Below are 26,034 nucleotides of genomic sequence, written 5' to 3'. Positions count from 1 at the left end.
TAATTAAAGATAAATGGATAAATTGAAGACAAAATTCAGTCAGTCAGAAAGGGAGTTTTCCAATCCAGTGAATTGGGAAAATAACCTTCCTATGACTGCACAAAAGATAAGAAAGCCAGACATACTGAGATAGCATTTAGGGCACAAACCAGGGGTGGGCTGCTGTGGGTTTGCAGGGGTTCGGGAGAACCTGTAGCTAAGATTCTGTGCAGTTCAGAGAACTCCAAATCCCACTCCTGGCTGGCTCTACCCACCCTGCCCCTCTCCTCCAAGGAGTCCCCATTTTGGGGGCCCGTTTTGGATGCAGGTAAGTTCAGGGTGCGTGTGGGAGCTTGGGGAGGGTGAAAATGGGCCTACTGGAAGATTGGGAAGGCGAGAAACAGGCCCATTTCTGGCCATTTCCAGCCTCCGGAGAGCCTCCGGAGCCTGCGGAGGCCATTTTCACCTTCCCAGAGGCTTGAGGAAAGTCTCCGGAGCCTGGGGAGAGCAAAAATGCCCCCCCCTGCTGTGGTGCAGGAGGCCAACTAGGCCACCCCCACCATGGCCACCCCCACCCAGCAAATGGGCAGAGAACCTTTTACTAAAATTTTTGAAGCCCACCCCTGGCACAAACGATACCTATCCAAAGGATGGAAAGAAGGCAGAGGATGGACAAGAAGAACACATGAAATCTATTTATTAAATTTGTATACTATCCAACTCCCAATACTCATTTCAGAGGAAATGCATTTGTATCAATCTTCAAGAAAGCTTTAGTTAGATTTGTCAGCTTTAAACAATTGTGGCTAGAAAACAAAAGGTCTTCAAAAAATACAATTTTGAAGTCATTCTTGCAATTTTAGCTCAGGCTTGGATCTGTGAGGAAAAATGATCAGTAAAGAAAATGAATTAGTAATATAAATAATCTTTTGAATACTCAAAACTAAACCAAACAAGTTTATTATATGTGTCATAATGACAATATAGAATATATTAAAAACCAGATTGTGTCTGAAAACACCTTTATGGATTTTACCTCAAGATGTCTCTTATAGAAGAGCAACGGTAGATAAACATAAATGGTAGATATACTGGGACTTAACAAAAAATTATCAAGGGAAATTTAAAATTAAACCAGTAATTAATAGTAGAAGGATATAGTTGTCAATAGTGGTCCCATTTAGTTATTTTCTATTGTAATATTTACTTCAACTTTTTTTTTCTTTTCTTGTACTTTCTACTTTTTATTGATCTTTTTCTTGTTTGCATTAATTTATGAAACATATTATTTATTTATTTTACTTATTTCTTCAGGTAATTTATTGGCTGCCCACTCACTTTAGTGACTCTAGGTGGCAGATTCTGTTATCTGCCATTTCTATTCTATAATATATATTAATTTTATCTTCTTGTTTAAAAGCTTCAATAATATATACATGTGGTTTTGGCAAACTGCATACAATGGCTTATTAAAAGTTGCACTAGCTCAGGGGTGTCAAATACAAGGCCCGCAGGCCAGATGCGGCCCACGAGGTACTTGGATCTGGCCTGGAAACAGCAAAGGACTGGCCCGTGGTGCCTCTGCTAGCGAAAGTGGAGCTTGGGGGGTGCATGTGGCCCACCCCTGGCCATGCCCACCATGTCCCCTGGCCACACAAACCTGGCCCTCTGAGATCAAACACAACCCTGATGCAGCCCTCAATGAAATAGAGCTTGACACCCCTGCACTAGCTAGTCACATTACATTTTAGGATATATAATATACCAATAATTAACAGGGAGCCTGTATGATGAGGTGGATTTGATGAGGAATCTTTTTGCATCCAGATGTTGGGCTTCTGTATTTTCAGGCCACATTTCTATCAAAAAGAATGGGAAAAAAAAGAACTATAATTTTCCAGAACTCTGGGTGACTCACAACAATCAAGCAAATAAATATATTATAATAAAACCAATAAAATATAGATAAAAGATGGCAAGCAGAAGTACGCTACGAGAGTTTTTGCGATCTCTAAAATCATTGTTTTTATTGGGATCTTAAAATAAGAGTTTAAGCAAACACTTTTTTGAGATATTACATTCTGAAATACCTACTTACTCCTTACAATTTTAAAAAGTCTTCTGAATTAGTAATAAGAGAAAGAAGAGCTTTGTGTCCTCTCCTGAATGCATAATTGATTAATCCTTTAGGAATTCAGATTATGCAGGTTACGTGAAGAACATTCCTTCTCCCAGTATAGCTGAACTGGTTGCCCTTTTCCAAATTGTCATGTGGCACAAAATGGCCACTTGTGATTATCACAGAGAGAAAGGGAAATGGGATTTGGATACATTGGCATTATTAGATAGAGTAAAGCATCTAAATAAACTTGCATATTGGGAACTTCTGCAAAAAGACGTTTCTTGCTGCATATGAATATGTAACTTGCAGTTTAGCGGCCCAGTGGATGATTTCATGATTATGTAGATTGGATCACCATTTTACAAACAAAATTTACAGATGGTTGCAAACTGTTTTAAGAGGGGAGGAGAAAGAACAATACTTTCCATGCCATCTATATGATAATAACATATTAGTACCAACTTTTGAAATGTTGAATAGTATTAGGACGAACAAATAGAAGCACTGTTTCAAATGTAAAAGTTAAAGATTTTCTTTCTGTTAAGGGTGATTTTGTATGTTAATAAATAGCTGGATACAAAAAAATAAAGAAAATGCTGATATGTGATTGTATTCATTGTATGCAGTAAAATGTTGTGAAATGCCCCGAAGAGTTTTGTGCAATAAAATGTAGTTTGGAAAAGAACACTATTAGTAAGGAAATAAAAATTACAAACACACATCTTGTGGGGTTTTTATGATTTCTATATATATTCTGAAAAACAAGAAACAGTAGTATCTACCCCAGTAGTCGTATTATTGGAATTAACATTCTTAGTAACAGAAAGAGAAATAATGTAGATAGATAGATAGATAGATAGATAGATAGATAGATAGATAGATAGATAGATAATTAAAGATATATTGGACAAAATTTATTATTTTGGTTTAAATGTTATTTTTAGTTATTGTCCAGTGCACATTTCTGGAACTGTTTTATGCAGAGACCTAAATATGAGATTTTTCTTTTCTATTTTTTTTTATTAACCTCATATTTTTTGAACTAACTCTGAACTGTTGAAATAATATATGTATCAAATAGAAACTTCCTTTTTAATATGTATTGCTTCTTTTCTTTTTAAAATTGCAATAAAAAATTAAGCTGAAGTGGTAATTGTTAACACAACATAATAAAAAACAGTGAATGTTTCTGTCTCTTTTCCTCCCTTACTATATTTGAGAGATAATTGAGAAGCAATTATTTTAGAATGTATATTTTCTACTATATGAACATGTGGAAAATATATTTATATAAAATGTGTTTACAGTTTTAATTTTTAAAAATTCTTAATATAAAGTTTTTAAATGTACTAGACAACATATTGATGCACACATATGTATACTATAGAGAGAAATAATTTGTTCTGCTAGTTCAGTTTTATTTATACACGTTAAATGTTAAAAATTTAAAATTACAAAATTTTATAACTTCATTGCCTATTTTAAAGAAAAAAACTACTTTTGTCCTAAAAATTCCTATTCACCAATACTTTTTAAAATTTATTTTACTTATTACATTCATATTCCACCCATCTCTCTGTCCAAAGTGACTCTAAGCTACTGTACACTTGGGTAGATATCAGCTGTCAGAATCATCATGAAATTGTTCATAACATGGAAACCAAGAAATTATTAAAAAATAGAAAAAGATAATTGAAATTTATAGAATTACCCAGACTAACCAGATTTCAGATAGTCACCCTGAATTTCACTAATTTCTAGTAACTCACCAATATTTCATAAGATTTCAATGTTCTCTTGAGTTTTTAAGGAAGTACATGCACTTGTAAGTTTAGGTGATCTCAAATTTTTAAATCATTACTTTAAAGATGCTATCTGGGAGTGTTGTAGGTCATATTGAATCCAATGATACTATATCACTGATCTTTATGCTAGGGAAAGAGTGGCTGTTTGAAGTCAAATACATCAATATCACTTCTCAATAAACTATAGTTCATTCATTTCAGAAAGCAGAGAAAATTGATTTTTCAGAATAAATGATGGTACACGTTTGATCTTTTCTTGAAACACATATGGGTTTGCGCTCTAGGAATACTCTTTTTGGTTCACATTCCTTCCAAAAAACATAATGTCGCCTTAAAAAGTTTGAGGCTTCAATTAACAGTTGTGCTTACCATTCTAATTGTTTCATTTCCCTTCACCTTGCATAAATTATAGTTAAATGTGCTTTCTTAGTCTACAATAAGTTGTTACTCAATGTGTTGATATAAAAAGATAGTATTATTGTATTTACCGAATTAATTTAAACCAAGCTACGATTACATATTAGTTTATCAGCATATATCTGAAAAATAAACTGAATTATAATCTGAAAAATTACATTAAAGGCCATTAATTTTGTCTTGAGTTTTGGAAGAAACTTGGAACTTCTTTTTAAACAATAATATTATCATCACCATCAAATGAATTTGCAAAAAACAAACAAACCAGTGAATGAATAAATAAATCATCAATAATCATCGACAACAAAATTGTATTTATTCATTCTTAATCTCCGTTTGAACAGAATGGGGGAAAAAATAAACAAATGGCCATATGGTTTTTACTTTTTGATACAGTTGGATGTAATTTTCAGATATTTCAGATGGATAAAGTCTGCCAATTTTTAGAAAGAGAGATTGTGGAATTCATATCATATCATATCATATCATATCAATTTTTTATAAAACATTCAATTTTGACTCATTGATAGGTTTTGGGGTCATTGTTAATGAAAATTGCATAAATCATGGAGCTGATTCCAAAGAAAGAAATAGGCATTATTTCAGGCAAATAGATCTAGGGATTAGGAAACTATGATGAATGGAAAACAGTTTAACTTTCTATTGTTACTTGCACACAATTACCACCAAAATCACACAGGATGGTTGATCTGTGATGGAGTAGATGACACTTTATTATGAAAATCTATAATATACACATTATATAGTATTCATTCTTCCAATATAGTGTGTTGTTTGATGTACTTCAAAATCTAGTGTCCTTAAATTGGACAAAAAGCTCTGTTCATTTATATCAAAGTCATCTGTCATTTAAATTCATCTTTTCTATAAATACATTCTTAGTGCTCCTTCCTCCTCTATAGTATTTCATGATAAGAATCAGAATGAGAAAAGCAAATCATCACTAGGTTTTATACTATAACCAGTAGGAAAAGAGAAGAAACCTCTGCTGGAGAAAGTCCAGTTCTTTATCATTGATTTCAGATTTTGGCTTATTAGAGGTAATTGACCTTTCATATAATTGGTGAACAGTCACCATTTCAGATGGAAATATTGTACATACTCACCATTTTTGCAATACTTCATGTGTAGCCAAATGCCTCTCATAACAGTTTCTAATAGATATATCCAGTACTTCTTACACTGTGAACTCTATCTCTTAAGATTTTAATTTGCCATTGTAATAAGTATCTTAAGAAAAGAAGTCTATTTGCACATTCTACAAACCCAGAGACATCTATATTGGAGAACAGGATCATCTATGTCTGTATCTTTAATAGCTGTTTTGTCTCGAGTTATCAACTGTTCTAAGGATATTTATTTATTTATTTATTTATTTATTTATCTATTTATTTATATGTCTATCTATCATCTATCTATCTATCTATCTATCTATCTATCTATCTATCTATCTATCTATCTATCTATCTACCATGTTTCTCTAAAAAGAAGAACTTGTCTTATTTTCTTTTGACCCCCCCCCCCAAAAAAACGGCTAGCGCTTCTTTTTGGAGGGTTCTAATTATTGACTCACCTTGCGGTAGTGGCACCGACAGCCCCACCCAGCAGGAGCCCGCTGCTGGCCCACTTCTTCTGCTGTCACTTGTCACCACTTGCAGACATCGCCCTGGCCTCTGTTTTGGCTTTAGATGCCTGCTGGAAGGCATCTGAACCTGATCTATTATCAGATTTGGAGCTCTGTTATCGGCTACATATGCCTTCCGGAAAGCCCTCTGCTGCTGATAATAGATTGACTGCAGATGCTTTCTTGCAGGCATCTGAAGGTGAAACAGAGGCCAGGATGATGTGTGTGACTGGTGGCAAACTGCCACAGAATAAGGTGAGGCAGATGTTGGGGTGTGTGAGGCCTGGTAAGTAGGGCATCTCTACCCCCCCATCCGCACCCTAGCTTATTTTTTTACCTGTGTGCCTCACCGCACCCCCTGAATCTCAGGGTGGGTGTGGTATTAATTAGGGCTAATTTTGTGGGTGGGGCTTAATTTGATCACATGTACTCAAAAACATGATAGGGCTTCTTTTCAAGGTGGGTCGTCTTTTTGGATAAACATGGTAGTATAGAGGAAGAAACCAGCTCTCTGGATGTTCATTTCCATCATCCTTGACCAATCAGAATCCCATGAGATCAAAAGAGTCATACTTTGCTATATCTGTGCTAGAAAGACATTTTAATAAAGAAGCAAGAATGATGACATGTGTGACCAAAGTGTTTAATGTACTGTATGTACAAGCTTTGCAGTATATATATTGCTGTCTACTGTGTTTACTTTTGGCTCCAAGATCTTTGATTTAACAGTTAAAATTCTAAGGAACATGTAAACCTTTTAAAGGCTTTGTACAGTGTTTCCATAGGAATAAAGATACATATGTTTAAAAGCAGAGGCTATAACAATAAAAATTGCATTCCAAATTAGAATATAATCATCAATACTATAAATCATAGCAATAAATAAAACAAAATTATTGATACAGGACAGAATTTAAAGTCAATAGAGTTGGGATAACTGCATCACATATAAATAATTCAATTTTCCAGATAACAATGCTTTGAGAATATTTTACATATTTTTCCAGAGCTATCGCAAGTACCATTGTATGCTATCTTTTTTTATTATCTCAATGGAATTTTATCTTTGCTGTATATCAGATAATACCCTGCTTCCTAATTTAACAATGGAATATATTTAGTTCATATATTTTCATTAATAAATCAACCAACCCAATCAACCAACAAGTGGGAATCCTCTCTACAGCAGAATAACATGAATCTGAGGTGTTCGTATCTTTCCCATCAAGGGATAACAGAAAAATTTGTTGCAGTGCTAATACTGATTAGATTCTTCAAGTCCAACCTCATATTCAAACGTCTCAGGAGATAAGCCTCAATTGAGATCACTTCTGAAATGGAGAATAATAGATTAATACATAGACAATATTACTTACTAGCCAAAGGAAGACATTTCTTGAAAATATCAACATTGCACTATAAATACTCTTCTCTGTTTTCTAACTTAACTTTTTGAGCTCTAAATTCAACTCTTTGTTGTTGTTGTTGTTAGTTGCGAAGTTGTGTCTGACCCACTGTGACCCCATGGACAATGTTCCTCCAGGCCTTCCTGTCCTCTACCATCCCCCGGAGACCATTTAAGCTCACGCTGATTGCTTCAGTGACTCCATCCAACCATCTCATTCTCTGCCATCCCCTTCTTCTTTTGCCATCAATCATTCCCAGCATTAGGCTCTTCTCCAGTGAGTCCTTCCTTCTCATTAAGTAGCCAAAGTATTTTAGTTTCATCTTCAGGATCTGGCCTTCTAAAGAGCAGTCAGGGTTGATCCCCCCTAGAACTGAGCAGTTTGATTGCTTTGCAGTCCAAGGGACTCACAGGAGTCTTCTCTGGCAAATTTACATATGGCTCAAAAGTTGTATTCCTTTGAATTATCAGGAGCCCCCTGCCCCCTCCCCTCAAAAATTGATTTGGCTCTCTGCTTAGGTAACAGATATAAGCAAAGGTAAAAGACTGTAATCTAGACAAAAATGACTTGATTATTTTTGCAATGTAATCGCAGTAATTCTGTATATAGACCCACAATGTCAAAACAGCAGAAATGTAGTTGCAGAAGAAGAGGTAGAGCCTGGGAATGGAGTCAAGAGAGGAATCAGTTCAGAGTCATTATGTTTCCACCAGCAGTCCAAATCCATTCCCCCCACCCCCTTGATTTCCATTGAGCTTTATCTAATGCCAATTTAGTGCTGACTGTTGTGTATAGGCATGAGTAATAAATCTTCTTAACTGGAACTTAACACGTGGTACTGATTCTTCACAGCTGACAGTAACATTCTACAGCATTAAAACTGGTGCCATCAATACAATTAATTTACACTGCTGTGCCTACCTACTAAATATTTAGTTAAACTAATTCAACTGTATCATTCATTACCAATTAAGTTTCATGTCTCTTCTAGGAATTGTTGTTTTTAGAAGGAGAATACACTTGTATATAAGTTTCATGTTTCATGTTTGTGCTTATGCTTCACAGTTTTCAAACAGCATCAGTCATTTGAAATTATCTAGAAAAATGTTAGAAAGACATTAATATGTTGTCAAGAAGGTTATACAGGCAAGAATTGGATCTAATCAGCTATATCAACATTCCCACCCACTTGTTGTTGACATGCTAGCATTATTCAGATTTTGAATGAAACAAACAGGGAAAGAATATTTCCAATTTACGTGTTCACAATATGCTAAAAATAAATGAGGTAAATTGTGTTGAAGTGATCTTCACCATTTTTAAAAAATCGCATATTTCAAGATTCTAATCAATCATTTGCTAACACTACTCAGTCAGATTCAAGGTATTACTATCTGTAAGCTCCTGAAAGGTTGGGTAGAGTGGGTGAGAAGGGGGGAGATTCTTTTAGGAAATGGTACAGACCAACAACACAGGGATATATTTTTTTATCATCCTTGAGTTCCAGGGAGCCTTTTATTATATAAAATTTAACAAACTTGCTTATTGTTCTAACTTCTAATGTACCACTCACAATATTACTAAGCCTATTCTGTATTATCCTTAATAATGCTAACAATTATGTTTATTTTATTTATTTACTTATGTCCCACTTTTATTATTTTCTATAAATAACTTGGGGTGACAAAATGACCTAATTCTCCTCTTTACTCCTATTTTCCCCACTACAACTATGTGAGATTTAGATCATGCTTAAAGCGGGTCTAGTTTCCTGCTTTCTAGTCTGATGCCTTAACATCTAGACTTAACTGTTTGTATCTCATTATTAAACAAGCTATACAATTCTATTCTCTTTTGTGGTCTGAACTTACACCGAAGTCTTCAGCCACTGTTTAGTCACCTTCAACTTGGCTTCTGTTGCTGTCAGCTTCTAAAGAAGAATTGTGGTGGCGCAGTGGTTAGAATGCAGTATTGCAGGCTAACTCACTGCTCACTCCAGGAGTTTGATTCGACTCAGCCTTCCATCCTTCCAAAGTTGGTAAAATGAGGAGCCAGAGTGTTGGGGGCCACAATATGCTGACTCTGTAAACGGCTTAGAGAGGGCTGTAAAGTGCTGTGAAGTGGTATATAAATCTAAGTGCTATTGCTATTCTAACTTGTTGCTGAAGCTTTCTGTCTGTGCCAAGGAAAGAAAAGGAAGATGATTTTCCAGCTGCTGGCTGACTGTAACTTCTCAGCTTTGCCGCTGGACTACTGAAGCTGCTCTGCTCTGCTTCCCTGTTCACTCTGTCTACTGCTGGTGAATTCTAAACTTGTTCCTCCTTTAACATCAGCTTGTCTTTTGAATTGATGGCTGTTCCCCTGGCTGCAAATTCTTCCTTCCTGCTCTCTGACATGGCACAATTCTTCCTTGAAACACACCTACACATGTACACTCTGATTCTCTCAGCATTTTCTTTTTATAATTGGAAGCCAGATGTGGTCTTGTGTTCTTCAGTCTCAGTGGAGAAAACAAAGGGAAGCAAGAGTTCATGTTGGCCACCACAAGGTTTTTTTCCACTCTGTGTCCTGTAACTGAACATTATCATCTGTCAGGACCTAGGAAGTAGGCTTTCTGTGTCCTGGTGGGAACAGTATCCTCCCAGAGATCCATTTGCTTCCCATCTAGTAAAACTTCAAAAGAGTTGATTATTTTCTTAGGACTGGGGAAGGATGGTTGCTGAGTCCCTGTAGAATTTTTTTTTACTAGTTTGTATGTTGTTTTCATTTGGAGTCATATGATCTGTATTCCTATTTCATTGTTGCCTGCTTCTAATATTATAAACTGCCCAGAATTATTTGGAGATAGACAATCTGTATATTATAACCATAAATCAGTCAGTCAGTCAGTCAGCCAATCAATCAATGATACAAGTCTGAAAACTCAGGATTAATTACCTAAAACAGTATATCTACTTACATCCAGGCAATAAAATTTTTGGGAAACTCCTGCTTCATGTGTCCTGTTGTGAAATAAGCTTTGCCTGTTATGTAAGTGCAAACAATATCACAATGTCACTAGGCATGAACAAAAGCTGATTTCAATGATCCACCAGTTGTTCTTAATTTCTCCATCTTACCTACATTCATTCTTCCTCAGCCCATGGATTGAAAGAATGAATTTATTTATTTGTTAAATTTATATACTGCCCAGCCTGAATAATTCTGAGTAACTCAAAAATAAACTAAGACAATTACAATATAACCAATTAAAAGGAAGAATGAAAGATAAAATATGGCAAGAATGACAGAATGCATAGAAATGAAGGAAGGAAATGTATGAATAAATTGATATATTATTAACCATGTACTCAAACATCTACTTTTTTTCATTGTGATTTTATAAAGACTTTTTTTATGCTCTGTCATCAGAATCATTCACAATTTTGCATAATTTTCCTCAGAAGTTATCTTTGTTACTTTCATTATCATCATCAAACCAGCTAGGTCTGTAGCATATACGCACATGCACCACACAGAGATACAGATACACACAATACATACAAACATTCATCTTTCTGAAAAATGGCATCCCACTTCAAGAACGGTACTATGCATATAAAGCAAATTAGATAAAAATAAGCACAATAAGGTAGGAAAAATAGCCAGTATTAAAATGAAACAATGGCATATGTTTTGTGTCATTGATTCAGGTTAGTGTCCTACTTTCAATAAAAGAGTATGTTTGGTGTCTTAGGCTGTGCAGAGCTGCCAAATTAATAATGTGAGATTCAGACCAAATGTAATGGATCACTGCTTGTATCAGGCAAATTGCCAGTTTCTACATGTGTGTATCCATCCTGCTAATCAGTTTTTCAGTTCACTCTGAAGATGCTTACTAGTTTAATTATCAATTTGTGGCTGTACCAAGAAATAAAAAGGTAAGCCAGATGGTGGGTAAAATAAAGCTATATCATAATGAATGAAGAAGATGTTTGTGAGAGAGAAAGCTATATGAAACTTGCTAAGGTGGATAAATGGAGTGAATCTCAGTAAGATTTGTTTGCATCATTGGAGACAAATATTAAAGACTATGACAGAGAAGGATTCCCTAAACTCCTGTTCCCAGTGTCTGCCCCATTCATTCCCAGTGCAGGCATCATTATATCATCAACCAGAATAGAGCTGGAAGGGACCTTGGAGGTCTTCTAGTCCAACCCCTTGCTCAAGCAGGAGATCCTAGACCATTTCAGACAAGTGTCTGTCCAGACTCTTCTTAAAAACCTGCAGTGATGAAGCACCCACAACTTCTGATGACAAGCTGTTCCACTGGTTAATTGTCCTCACAGTTAGGAAGTTTCTCCTTAATTCCAGATTGCTCCTCTCCTTGATTAGTTTTCATCCCTTGTTTCTTTTCCTGACCCTGCTGCATTGGAAAATAAGTTGACCCCCTCCTCTTTGTGGCAACTTCCCAAATACTGGAATACTACTATCGTGTTCCCCCAGCCCATCTTTTCTCTAGACTAGCCAAACCCAAATCCTTTGTATTCAGAAAATATTTCTGAAAGGTTACTGTAGGGGGGGAAAAACTGGTTTTAGTGAAGGATGAAAGGTTACAACTAACATTCAATAAACCCAAAAAAATAATACTGTGCATAGTTTTTACACTGGAGGAAAAAAAAGTAAACCAGGCAGCTATTTCTATCACTATGTGGAACAGTAGGATTTCAGGATGCATTATTGTTTTTAAATGTACTGCTGCAGGTCCATCTGTCTTTTATGCTAGCTGTTGACATTGCAATATGCAGACAAGAATACTATGACAATTTTCTAGGCAGTTTCTTAGATGGTCTGATTAAGTTCATGTGGTGGAAGTTTCATTTGCAAGAACATGTGTCAGGGCTCGATGTCAATAAAAAAGAGAAAGCCTTGTCAACTCTTTGTCTGTATTCATCTCACTTGTTTAAAATAGGAGACAAGCAAAAATGATGATGTCACCACCACACGGTTCTGAGTTGAAAAGGGTTTTGAGCTCATCATCTTCACAGTGTGGTATCTACTGCCTTCAATGTGGCTTGACTTTGTGTGCTTTTTAAATTTTCATGAAAGATCCTGAATTTCTGAGAGTGATTATTTTGGATTGAAAGAAAACAAACAATTCTTTGTTTTGTTGTTATTTTCAGAAACAATGGCACCAAAGAATTTTTTAAGATTTTGTGTCTATTTGGTGAATGTTACTTTTACTTGGAAATCTTTTTCAATACTCAGTGCTGCTCGTTACATTTCTTGAACATCTTGTTGACTTTGGCATTAGGCAGTTGGAAATAAGAAATATTCCCATTCTAATCTGATGACCCTATAAATAGCTTCAACGTGGTTTTGCAGCACTTCTGCAGATAGCAGTGTGCCCTGTACAGATTAGAGTTCATTTCCTGTTCAGATCTTGTTTCTTGAATCAAGCAAATTGCACCGTATCATCAATTTGACATTATTAAAAATATCTAATATCTAATCATTATTTTGATATGATTCTTCTACAAATGTTACAAAGTAACTTGGACTGCACAAAACCCTTTCTCCTCCAAAGACATGCCATAAATCTCTCTGCCCATCCTGATCCCATTTTAAGCCCCTACTCTTTTTGCTCAGTTGCTCTCAAAATCTCACTTCAGTTAACATTCACCCCAGATTTGGCTGTCACATTCCACATGATACTTCTGATGGACTAGTCTGACATATATCCTTCAACTTCCACAAATGACTCAGTCATAGTCAATAAGCATCATGTATGTATCAGAGCCATGCCACCAGCATTTTTAGATACTAAACTAAATTTGAAATCAGAGAAACTGAGCAATAGTTCATCTGAATTTCTCCACAGAAAAGGAAAAAGAAATCTAGCCACATCCCAAAAGCAACACACACACACCCCACTTTAATGATGAAAGTTGCTGTTGGAAGACAGAGCATAAGAATATTATCTTGAAATATTTCCTGCAATGAAAAAGAGGTTGGACTTCATGACATAAATAGTCTCTACCAACTCTACGTATCTAACAAATTCAATAGTTTGTATAAAAAAGTACAAAAAATACCATAGTATTAATCTGAACAGTTTTCCCTATTTGATGTCTGAGTGCTTAAAGAGCACTTAAATAGCTAAGGTTTTTTTCCCCCTCTCATAGCAGAAAAAAATGAGGATGATGGTGATATACATATGTATTATTTTTTATGGTGCTATTCTATTACAGTGGAAGCAACTTTTCACTATACACTGCAGGGTTTCCCAGTAAATGATGTAGGGTATGTCATCACTCTGTTAAACATCTAATTCCATAGTACTGTCTTATGCTTACAGATATTTACCCATGTAGTGCTATTATCTTCTAATTTTTCTCATCTTCTCATCTTTCTCATCTTTCCTACTATCTTCTCCTATTGATATCTTACAATTTAACACTTATTGTTTGTATGTTATGATTTATGATTTCATAACTTTGTTATTTGTATGTACACTAAGAGTTTATGTACTGGAGTCAAATTCCTGGTGTGTCCAGGCCAATAAAGAATATTCTAACTTCCCACTGAATGTTACTTTCCAAGTGCTAACAATAGAACTAATTTTCAGCAATAGTAGTTGACAGGAAATTCTAACTCATACTTTGCCTGCATTAACAATGGGAGAAGCAGATTACCTTATGACCTGCCTGTGCACTTTCACTGTAGTATGATGAACTAGACCAACTTTTGATTTGTTCCATGAAGGATGTTACCTTTTCCAAGCAATTTATACAATAGATTTAACCAACCAATCAACCAGAGGGAAAAACATACATTCACTCCATTTAATCTTTGTTTTTTCTCAAGACAATGTTGCTGAGGGTTGTTCAAATGACTGAACCCTGATGAGAAGAGTATTCAGTCAAAAACAAAAAGCACTTTCACATTTGAAATGCTGACAGAAAAGTCACACTGGCTAACAGAACTGCTTTAAAATAGCTTGCAATATTCTCAATTTTTATAGCATAGAGAAAAATTGGTGTCATCAGTGAAAACAGGGAGGATTGATTGTCTTGCATACCAATGAAAATTCATAGCACCCCTCCAACTTTCCTAATGCCAAAGAAATTTACATGTAGCTCTGGCAATTATGACAATCAAATGTTAGTTTAAAATTGAAGATAAGTGTTAGCTATGGAGAGTAATTCAAACTTTCTTGTCCATTATCACATAACTGATCTTTTTAACAGAATACGCTTTTCAAAAAGAGAGAAAGTACTTAATTTTCAGTGACATAATAGTTGTTTCAATTTCTTCAATTGCTTGCAACCACTTTACACATTTTTTCTTTCTTTTTAAGAGATAGCTTCACCAATTGTAAAAGCTGTAACTGATAATACCTGTAATATATTAAAGGTTTAGAAGAGACCTTATGTGAAATATCCTGCCATTTTAAAAACCAGTTTAATATTTGAAAGGAACAATTTCCTTTAAAGTATTAAGGCACTTTGACAAAAAAAATCCCTGTATGTCTTCTTTATAATTGTTAGCATTATTTGTTCTAATCAAATGCATAATTTGATATCCATTGAATATCAAAGTTCAGTCATGTAAAGCAGCTGCTACATGGTGGTTAGATTATTTGATAGACTCAAGTACTGTTTCACTCCCCCACAATCTACAAATACATGGATTGGGAATGACAATAGCTATAGAGAAGGCAATATATGGCTATGGTGCATTCCTATTTCTGTCCATAGGGTATTTGGGTTTATATTTCAGGGTCATTATGTGTGATGAATGTTACTTCATGTTCTCATGTTACATCAGAATGCTGTAACATTCCGAAATGAAAAGAAGAGAGATGTATTATATAAAATTTCTTATACAGTGAATAAACTGCCAGTTCAAACATTAACCTGATGGAGCAATCAAAGAACAGGGTGGGACAATATTGTGTATATGTACATTTGTTTTTCCCTTTTATGTATCTAACATGCTGCCTAGATTTTGATTCTTGCTTGAGCAGAGGGTTGGACTTCCAAGATCCCTTCCAACTTGGTTATTCTGTTATGCTGACTGATCCTAAAGCAATCTAGCTGCACCAAAATGTCACGTGTCATTCATTTCCATATCAAACAATTCTTCCTTTTAGAACCATTTTCAGACTGCCATCTGAAAAGAAAGTATGATACTTATTCACATAATTCAATATTTGCAGTGTGGGAAACAGAATAACAAAATAATAACATTTTAGGCCGTCCTGTTGGGCAGGCTCAGTGTATACCATAAATATAGCACTAACACTTACAGTAGATTTATATACAGCTACCTAGTACCTTACAGCATTCTCTGAGAGATTTACAGTGTCAGTATATTGCCCTCAACAATCTGAGTCCTCATTTTACCAACCTCAGAAGGATACCAATCCATCAGGATTGAACTCCAGGCTGTGGGCAGAATTAACCTGTAATACTGCATTTTAACCACTGTGCCATCAGGGCTAGTAGATTGTGTTACCTGAACAAGGTATGGTTAGTTAATAAATTTTTTAAAAAAGACCTGTTTTTTTAGACATCTATCAGAGTACAGTGTGAAGATTTAAAAATTAAAATGTAAAATAATGGAAGATGTAAAATAGATTCATAAAAGCAAAAGTAGACTCCTACTTCATTTAATGGCTCTTCTAGATCCTCTTCCTATAAGAAGATATTAACATTTCATATGATGTGAACCAAATATTGACTAATCCATACCTGATCTATCTAGCATTTTGTAATAATTAAAAAAAATGCTAGGAGGGAGCAACAAGCATGCTACCTGTCTCCAACTGTTTAAAAGCAGAAACATCTTTTTCAAAAAAATGTATGGCTGCTCTCTGCAACTGCTACATTATTCCAGGAAAAGATATGACTGCTGGTAGAAAAGCAGTAGGTAATAAGTTGTTGCCTTGTGCTAGTAAATGCTATGATAGTGCCTTGTACTTTGAAACACATTTTTGGAATTAATTCCAAAGCACCGCACAGCGCAAATTCAAGACAGTTGCAACTTTTATTTCAGTATTAGCCATCTTAAAATACAAACAAGGAAAACTACAGCGGTTCCAATAATGTCACTAAATTTTTTAAGAGGTAAAAGCTAACCCTGAAAGTTAGGGTTGCTAATATTGTAAGACTACAGTACTAAAATATTTCAATAAACATTCTGAATTTTAATATTAAGACTATTTCCTTAGTCTAAAGGAGAGAAGCTCTGAAATTCACAAAAAGAATGTAAAAACAGATAAAAGATAACAAGATAAAATAAATGAATTCTGACTAAGTTGACCCGTGCTCAGTACCCTTAACTATCTGCAAATTGTAATTGTAGCTGGGAAAAATTTGGCTATGGCTATATGTGACAAATCCAAGGGAGAAAATGAAGAAGACATTCCTATTTAAGAATAGTTGTACTGGATGAGATAAAGACCGTAGGCCACTCTCTTCGTGAACAAAAGATAATTGATATCACAATCTGATGTCTGCCTGAGGTTATATATTTGAACCCCATAGCTACAAAGGTATACAATAAAATTATTTTATTATTCTATGGCTTGTAGGGGACTGTTGTATTCATGAAAAAAAGAAAAGAAACTCTGAAGGATAAACACTTGTATAGAACATACTAATATGAACTACGCTGCAGTTTCCATGGTAACTTGCTCAAACTAATGAAGGCCTCTGGAATATCATGTTCAGAACAGTAGTGTGAAGTGTCAGTGGATAATTTAGAAATAAAATTTAAAGTCATATGAAGTTAGGTTTGGAGATCTAAATGCTACACTTGGAAAAAGTGGATAGATCAAAATTATGATTACTCATTTTTCAGACCTAATTGGTAGATTTTTTTTATTATTATTATTAAGTGGAGAATGATTTGGAATGCTTTTTTCTTTCATTGGTGTCAGTTTTGAACCTCTGGTTACAGAGAGTAAGATTTTGTGGCAAAAATCTCAGCTATAATAATAGTGTATTTTTGATTTTTACTTTATCCCTAAAGCTCTGAGTTTGTTCTGGGGGGGGAGGGGGAATTACAGTTATACAACAAATGCATGCTGTAAACATTAAAAACGTCCATGGCAAATTGGGCATCAGAATAAATCAACACTCAAAGTGTTTTTATGTATAACAACTGACACTTTTTGAGACATTTAGTCTAGATTCCTCATGCTTATATGAGGATGATATTGGCAAAGGGCAAAATGACAAAATGTGTGTGATGACATAATAGCACAAATGTTGTGACTTATGTACTGGAGTCGTGACACAAATATGTCACCATCGCCTATTTGTATTATTATATCATCATGCGTGTGCCTTCATTTTGGTTTGCTATAGATGCTGCTGTTCAGAACCATAACTGTCATGAACAGTTTGTTATCTTCCAAGTAAAGCAAACAGAAAATAAGAAAACAATACAAATACTCTGAAGTGGCAGGCTACAAACCCTTACGCTTGCATCCTGCCTGCCAAACAACAAGCTCCCAGCTCAGACATTTGAATCAATATTTTTTGAAGGAGAAAAGCTCATTTTAGAATGTAGCAAAATAATAATCATCATCTCAGCCCCCTCCCTTTACAAGTAGAAGAACTTTTATTCTGTTGAAACTGGAGTCAAAATTCTGAGGGGAAATAAGAACCTAAAAGTATGAGAAAGTAAGTGAGAAAGTGAGATCTTAAGATTGCCATTCCACCTTTGATTAACCTTTGATAATGTTATCAGGAGAGCAAATAGAGGTGAATTTTCTCCACACTGTATGTGTGGATTTTCAAAAAGCCTTTGACAAAGTTTCTCATCAAAGAGTTTCTAAGTAACGTTAGCAGACTTAGTTTTTAAATAAATTTATAGGTTAAAAAAATAAAATAAAAACATGGAAAAATTGAATAATTTCCTCCATGAAGAAAAAAAAGAAAGAAATATATTCCTTCAAAAGCTTGTTTTGAGACAACTTAAGGATAAGCAACGAACCGTCCAGAACTGAGACGCAAAAGTAATTGTGAAAAGCTCCATTACAATTGTCTTTAAACTAGGTAAACTGTCAGCAAATAGCAAATATGGGTTTGGTTTAAGTATAAAAAGTGATTCATATTGAGGGAAGACGTTCTAACTTCCCATATGAAGATCTGAGTTGTTCTGTAACTAATCAGGAATGAGAGCTGGAAGTCATAACAGATAGCTTGGTGAAAGGCTTGACTCACTTGTGGCAGTTGTGACAAAAGGCTGATTTTATGCTACAAATTGTTACAAAAGGGACAGAAAACTGTCAACACTGTAATAATACTATATACATCTATAATATGTCTACATATGCAATACATTATTTTTTCTTTTCAAATGTGGATGGCCAGAACTATATAGTCACTATATATTTCCACATTTGAAATATCTATATATCTATATATCTATAGTAACCTGTGAAAGGTACAAAAGACCTCCAGAACTGTACAATTAAGCAGGATGCTTAAACATTTTCCTATGGGAAAAATACCTAGAATATTTGGGACTCTTTAGTTAGAAAAATGGCTGCTGAAGGGTAGGGAGGTAGAATGACCTGAACTGACTACGTATATAAAGTAACAAACAACAACAACAGCAATAAAAAAGCAGAAAGAATGCTTTTTCTTCTCTTAGAACTCTAAGAGCAGAGATCATTCAATGATGCTGAGTGAAAAAAGAATCTGAATAGAAATATTGCAGAATTAACCTATGGAATTCTTTGCCCCAAGACATGTGGTGCCAGCTAACAGGACTTTAAAGGAGAATTTAATAAATGCATTGAAGAGAGGTCTATCAAAGACTTGAACATTTGAGCTGACATCCAGATAGAGGGCAGTCTGCCTCCAAAAACCAACTATAGAGGGAAAATGGCATGACAGTAGAATGTATTCATGCTAACTGGACCTTGGTCTGATCCAGCAGCAGTACTGTTATATTCTGAGTAATGCTTAAACCACTTCCCTTGATCAGGGCACATTTAGGGCTATATTTACCTTCATTACCTTATTGCTTTTGGCAGAAAAGAAAAACATTGATTTCAGACATGAAAGATATCTGATTAAAAATCAGTGAACGTAATCTAATTATACAGAACATTTTATAATTAGCAAATTACACTCATTCTGCATGTTGCCTGCTTTATTAATTATGGTGAGTGATTTGGGAGAAAATTTAGCTTGAATGATGCGTTCAAGAGCAATCTCATAATGGAAGTCAGTGTTAATGCCAGCAAAACAGGAAGCGAATGAAGCCAAGTAGACTTCTGGAGAAGGACAATATATTTTGTCACAGAACTTTTATTTATTTGGTGAAACCTGGCATTTTCTACTAATATTGTCTTTGTATTTGAGGGTTTTTTTTTCAAAAAATTCTTTGACACTTGTAAAGACAGTTATTAAAATGCTTTTGTAAACATAAGGCTTTATTTTTGGTCATCGCTATATTTCTCTTATTTGCAGACACGATCATTTCTTGAGACTCAATCATAATTTCTTGAAGGGAATATGAATTTTATGTATCTATAAACAATATATTTGGTAAATTCTTAGCATGATCTTGTTTCAAAAATGAAATATTTAGCAACATTTTGGGGATTCTATGGACTAAACAAAAATAGAAAAATGAAACTAAAGGAAAATATTCTTTTCTTAACAGTTGTTTAGAACTGAGATCCAAAAAGAATGAAAATGTGCCATTGTGTGAAAGTGTTCAGAGTAAAGGAAGGAAACGTTAAACTAAATCTAAAGGATACCCATGTCAAATGCCTTATAATAATCTAGGCATGAAATTACCCAGTGATCTGTTTTCTTGGTTGTGAAATTCTTAACTTTCTATCATTAAATGCTACTGTCAGATGTAAATGCCTTATTCTATAATGTGTAAATAGTATATGAATGGGATATCAGGGGTTAACTTATCCTTCTATTCTTAATGTATTCATATTTCACCACTCCCTCATATAGCTCCACCCACTGTATATATAAGGAGCCACCTTCACCCTTTTGCTTGCTTCTATCTGTGAATATTCAGTGAATATAGAATGCCTATTGTAAATAAAAGGAAGTATATTTAAACCTTTAACTCTTACTATTATTATTGAGTCTGATCCTAAAAATATTGCAACAAGCTGGTAGCAGAGGATGGTTAATTGACTCAATAAAAACTTAAAAATGTCTAAGAAAGATAGGCCCAACACCAGGGCCTACAGCAAAGAAATAGAAACAGAACAAGAAATAATCAACGAATCCACAAACGCAATTTCGAGAGAATCCGAAGAATACATCACTGAAGACGAAGAAATAAGAGATGAAAATGATGACCAGGAAGAAATCGAAATAGAGAATAATGAACTCAGGTCAGAGATATTAAAACTATTAAAAAGCCAGAAGAATGATGAAAGCCTCATCGCGAACCTCCAAGAAATGCTAAAGAACAGCGGAGCAGCGAGAGAGAAAAACATCACTAATGAGAAATCTAAAGACACAAAAATAGTGAGTAATACGACTGCAGAGAAAGTCATTACGAAGAAGAAAAAATGTGCTCCAGCGCGAAATTTTGAATGGCAGCCATCTTGGTTTCAACAGACCTCCGAGATGAGCGAAGCAGAGCCAATCAAAATGCTCAGTTCAAAATTTCTGGCGCGAAAAACGTTATCAGACAACGAAAAAGAAAAAGAGGATTCAAACTCATCGGAAGAGTCAGAAACAGAAAGTGAAGATGACCCAACAAGATCCCAAGTAAAGTCAGCAATGAAAACGCTTTTTGCTGCATTTGGGCCAAAACTAAAAATTACCAAAGAGCCACCGAAGAAGCGAGCGAGCAAGCCGACACCTCAAGACCTGCCCGCTCCCATCCTGACTTCGAGAGCGACGACGCCCGAACCCAGAGAGCCTTGTCGATTCCGTCCTACACCACAGACCGAAGCAAGTGCCAACGCCCACAAAAGAAAAAGAAGAGCAGCCGCCGTCGTCAGAACTCCCAAGGCCGAACCAGAGACCGACTCGTCTGAAGAGGAGCGGAGCGAACGAGCCGCAATGGAGAGAACCTTCCACGACGACGCCGAAGAAGAAATGAACAACGCGCATGCGCGAAACTATGCAGACGGTCCGGGAAGACATGAACTGGCGAGAGAACCGCGCAGACTCGTTGCGAGCATCCCCATGCCGTTTTGCAATTTTCTACACTTGCGAGACCACGGACTACCTCAGGTTGTAAGTAATGGACAAAATAATATGGGAAACTTACCCAGCGACTTCCCAAAACTAAGGGTTGATGGCATTAATTTGCAAGAATGGTATCAACAGCTCCAGGTTATATTTATGAAAGAAAATTTACTATTTTTTATCACTAGTCCCCCAAAAAGACCTTGGACTTTAAAAATAGATTGTTTACACCATAGGGCATTTTTCTTAATAATATCTAGTGTGTCTCCTGCAATGTATCATAGCATCAAACCAAACCTAACTGTTTCAGAAATTATTCAATGCATGTTTAATTTGTTTCACAGTGACAGTGTAGCCACCACCACAAGAATGTCTAAGGATTTCTTTTCATCTAGGGTGAAACCAGGAGTTTCTATAAGTGAGCATTTGATATCTTTAAACAAAATAAGAGCTGAACTGCATTTGAGGGGGGAGGTGATTTCAGACCAAACAATGAAAAGTGTTATTATCAATTCACTTGATTCATCATGGGATAGTTTTATGTCACATTTAGACACTATCAATCTAGGATATTTATCCATAGAAAGTCTATCCAACAAATTGATAGCAGAAGACAATTCAAGAAAAAATCGTACTAGCAATCACACAGAGCACAAACCTTTTAGGAAAGTAGCTTTCCAAGACAAATATAATGAAACACTTAAATGTCACAATTGTGGATCCAGGGAACACAATAGAAGAGATTGTCCCAAAATTTCAAAGGAAAGACATAGGTCAGAATATAGGAACAAATACAATTATAGACAGTCTTCCATAGATAGACATAGATATAGAAGCCCACCAAATTACAGAGAAAATAGAGGGGGCAGAGAAAATTCAAAGGATAGAAAATCTGGTTCACTGAATGGACTAAATAAACAAGACAACGCTAAAATACAACAAAATGAGAACAACAATTGGCTTATTGATTCTGGAGCAACTAATCACACCACTAATAACAAAAATATATTGTCTTCATTTACAGAAGATAAATTTGTAATAAAGGTAGCTAACCAAGAAAAGGTTCAAGTATTAGGCAGAGGGAACGTAACCTTGCCTGGTCTAGGAAAAATAGAGGGGGTATTATTAATACCTGAAATACCTCATAACATACTAAGTGCCATAAAACTAAGTAGAGACTCTGACATTAATATAGTTTTCTCAAAGGGAAAAGCGACTTTGGAGAAGAATAAAATAAATGTAGGCACTGTGATGATTAAAGGAGGCCTACCTTATCTGATAACAAAGGAAGAATGGTTGCATAACATTGATTCAAATATAGAAGATTGTATTGAAGCAGATGATGAAAATATTAGCAACAGTGACAATGATGAATGTAAAATATCTCATGATCATGCAGATGCACACAAAGAAAAAAAACCAAAAATAGGTAAGCCAATTCATGATGAGTGTGCTCACATCTTACATAGGAAGTTAGGACATGCCAGTTTTCCTGTAGTGCAAAAAATGATTGAACACGCAGAAGGTGTCAAAATAAAAAATTGTGAAAACTATTTGGAATGCTCAGTATGTAAATCTACAAAACTAAAAACTAGTCCCAGGCCAAGAAAATCTACTAGAACAACTAACAAAATTTTTGACTTAGTACACATGGACCTAGTTGGCCCATTAACTCCATCAATCACTTATAGAAAACGTTACTTCCTGACAATAGTAGACGATTATAGCCGCTATGGGTTTGTTTACACATTAAAACACAAAGATGAAACCTTTCAAAAATTTAAGGAATTTTACAAACGCATAGAAACACAACACAATATCAGAATAAAACAAATTATGACAGATAGGGGATGTGAATTCATGTCCAAAGAATTCTCCCAATGGTTAAAAGATAGAGGAATGCTACATTACACGTCCAGTCCATTTTCTGCGTTCCAGAACGGGATTGTAGAGAGGAAAAATTCCACTTTACAAACCATGATTAGGTGAACATTGGAGGATGCTGGCTTAAGCAAACAATTTTGGTCAGAAGCCTTACATTATTCAAATTACACACAAAATAGAACCTGGTCCAGTATTGTAAATAAGACACCATATGAAGTAATGTATAATAGGAAACCAAAATTAGCACACATGCACATATTTGGAGTCACTGCAGACGTACGCATACCTAAACAGTTGAGAAGGAAGGGAGAAAACGTATCCAGAAGACTCAGATTTATGGGATATGAAACTGGCACCAAAGGGTACAGATTCATTGATAATAATAACAAATTTATAGTTTTCAGAACAGCTGTGTTCCATGAACAGGCCAACTGGTCTAAATTACATCTTAATGAAATATTTCCAAATAAATGCAAAGATACAAAATCTCATGAGGAAGGGACCATAGAAAAACAAAATATCAACAAATATAAAAGCAAAACCAAAACTTGGACAAATAGCCAACACAAAATAAAGACAGACACACTAACAAAAAAGGAAGCAAGATATTTGCATGATAACAATAGCAAACCTGAAAGAGCCATTAGGAACAACAGAAATCAAACACCAAATAAATACAGAGATTACATAATGCATATGGATGGTGAACCGATAACACCTAATACATATGAGGAAGTGTTAAAACTTCCTCATGAAGAAAAAGAAAAATGAGAACTTGCTATGAAGAAAGAGATGGAAAGTTTACAAGGATTAAATGTATTTACACCTGCAATTGCACCTAAAGATAAAACAATTATTGGTACCAGGTGGATATATAAAATTAAGAACTTAGAAGGAGGCAATACTCTATACAAAGCTAGATTAGTTGCACAAGGTTATGCACAGAAATATCCGGAGGACTATACTGAAACGTATTCCCCCACAGTAAGAACTGAGAGTGTCAAAACAGCTCTAGTGGTAGCATCAGCACTCAACCTTGATGTATTTCAATATGACATACAGACTGCGTATCTACACGCGAAACTAGATAAGGAAATATATGTAAGAGCACCTCACAGTCAGTACACCAACAAAAATGAAATTTGGCTGTTAAACAAAAGTTTATACGGATTAAAACAATCAGGTAAAAGATGGTATGATTGTTTAGTAAAAGTACTTAAGACCATGGATTTCAATGCTACCACTGCTGATAACTGTTTCTTTGTCAAAAAGGGTGATGATTACACTGAATTTGTGTTGATTTATGTAGATGACATTTTGTATATAGGAAAACACAAAGAGAGAAGAGAAACTTTTGTAATTTCTCGTTGAAATCTCTAGGTAAAGTGAACAAATATCTTGGTGTCCAAATTAATAAGACTAGAAAAGGATTCAAACTTACTCAGAGAGATAAGATTATAGAACTTTTAAATAAATGCAATTTAAACAATGCCAAACCTTGTGATACTCCTATGCAAACTGATTTTCTTAGAAATACTGATGAATCTTCTCCTGAATTCAAAGATAACACATTTTATAGATCAATCATAGGTTCACTTCTTTATATATCTAATTGGACTAGACCAGATATCGCCTTACCACTCAATTTATTATCCAGACACGTCAGCAAACCAACAATGTATCACTGGGAAGCTGTTAAAAGGATTTTAAGATATCTGAAATGTACACTAGATTTTTGCTTAGTATTAGAACCTAGTGATAATAAAGAACCAAAGCTTGCATGTTACGCAGATGCGGACTGGGCTGGTGACACATCATGCAGAAAAAGTACATCTGGTTATATTTTTTTCTTAAATGACTGTCCAGTTTACTGGTACACTGGTAAACAAGAACTAGTAGCCACTTCAACGACAGAAGCGGAATATGTTTGTTTATCCAAAGCTGCAAATAACCTTGTATGGTTTAATGATTTAATTTCAGATGTTTGGAAAAAACCTGCTTTGCCTTTTGTTATGCATGAAGACAATAAAGCAGCCATTGAAATATCTAGATCCGATGCCATTGGACAAAGGTCCAGGCATATAGATATAAAATTTAAACATGTGAGACAATTATCTCAGGATGGATTTATTAAAGCAGTGCATTGTGATACTTCAGAACAATTAGCTGACATATTGACAAAGCCTTTACCTTCTAAACAGCACAAATATTTAACTTCTAAATTGTATGTCTTGTATTGTCCTGAATCTGAATGTAATTGGTGTTGTATAACGAATCGGCATTTAGAGGGGGATTTGTCAGATGTAAATGCCTTATTCTATAATGTGTAAATAGTATATGAATGGGATATCAGGGGTTAACTTATCCTTCTATTCTTAATGTATTCATATTTCACCACTCCCTCATATAGCTCCACCCACTGTATATATAAGGAGCCACCTTCACCCTTTTGCTTGCTTCTATCTGTGAATATTCAGTGAATATAGAATGCCTATTGTAAATAAAAGGAAGTATATTTAAACCTTTAACTCTTACTATTATTATTGAGTCTGATCCTAAAAATATTGCAACAGCTACGTTATCTTATCGTACTATTTTA

General features: G+C 35.0%; 1 long non-coding RNA gene across 1 annotated transcript in view; it reads right to left on the bottom strand.

The window, feature by feature from the left end:
• Positions 1-659: 659 nt before the first annotated feature.
• LOC117660807 (uncharacterized) overlaps positions 660-26,034 on the bottom strand; it is a 48,787-nt gene continuing 23,412 nt past the window's right edge. Inside the window, exons 3-6 of the long non-coding RNA XR_004589809.2 lie at positions 8,341-8,470; positions 7,121-7,299; positions 1,745-1,838; positions 660-855 (exon numbers count right to left, since the gene is read on the bottom strand). This is a non-coding gene — a long non-coding RNA (uncharacterized LOC117660807). The remainder of the gene's footprint in view (positions 856-1,744; positions 1,839-7,120; positions 7,300-8,340; positions 8,471-26,034) is intronic.

This window comes from Pantherophis guttatus, chromosome 1 (genome assembly GCF_059756535.1).
Source record: "Pantherophis guttatus breed Tessera chromosome 1, ASM5975653v1, whole genome shotgun sequence".
NCBI lineage: Eukaryota > Metazoa > Chordata > Lepidosauria > Squamata > Colubridae > Pantherophis > Pantherophis guttatus.
This window is presented reverse-complemented; position numbering and strand designations above follow the sequence as displayed.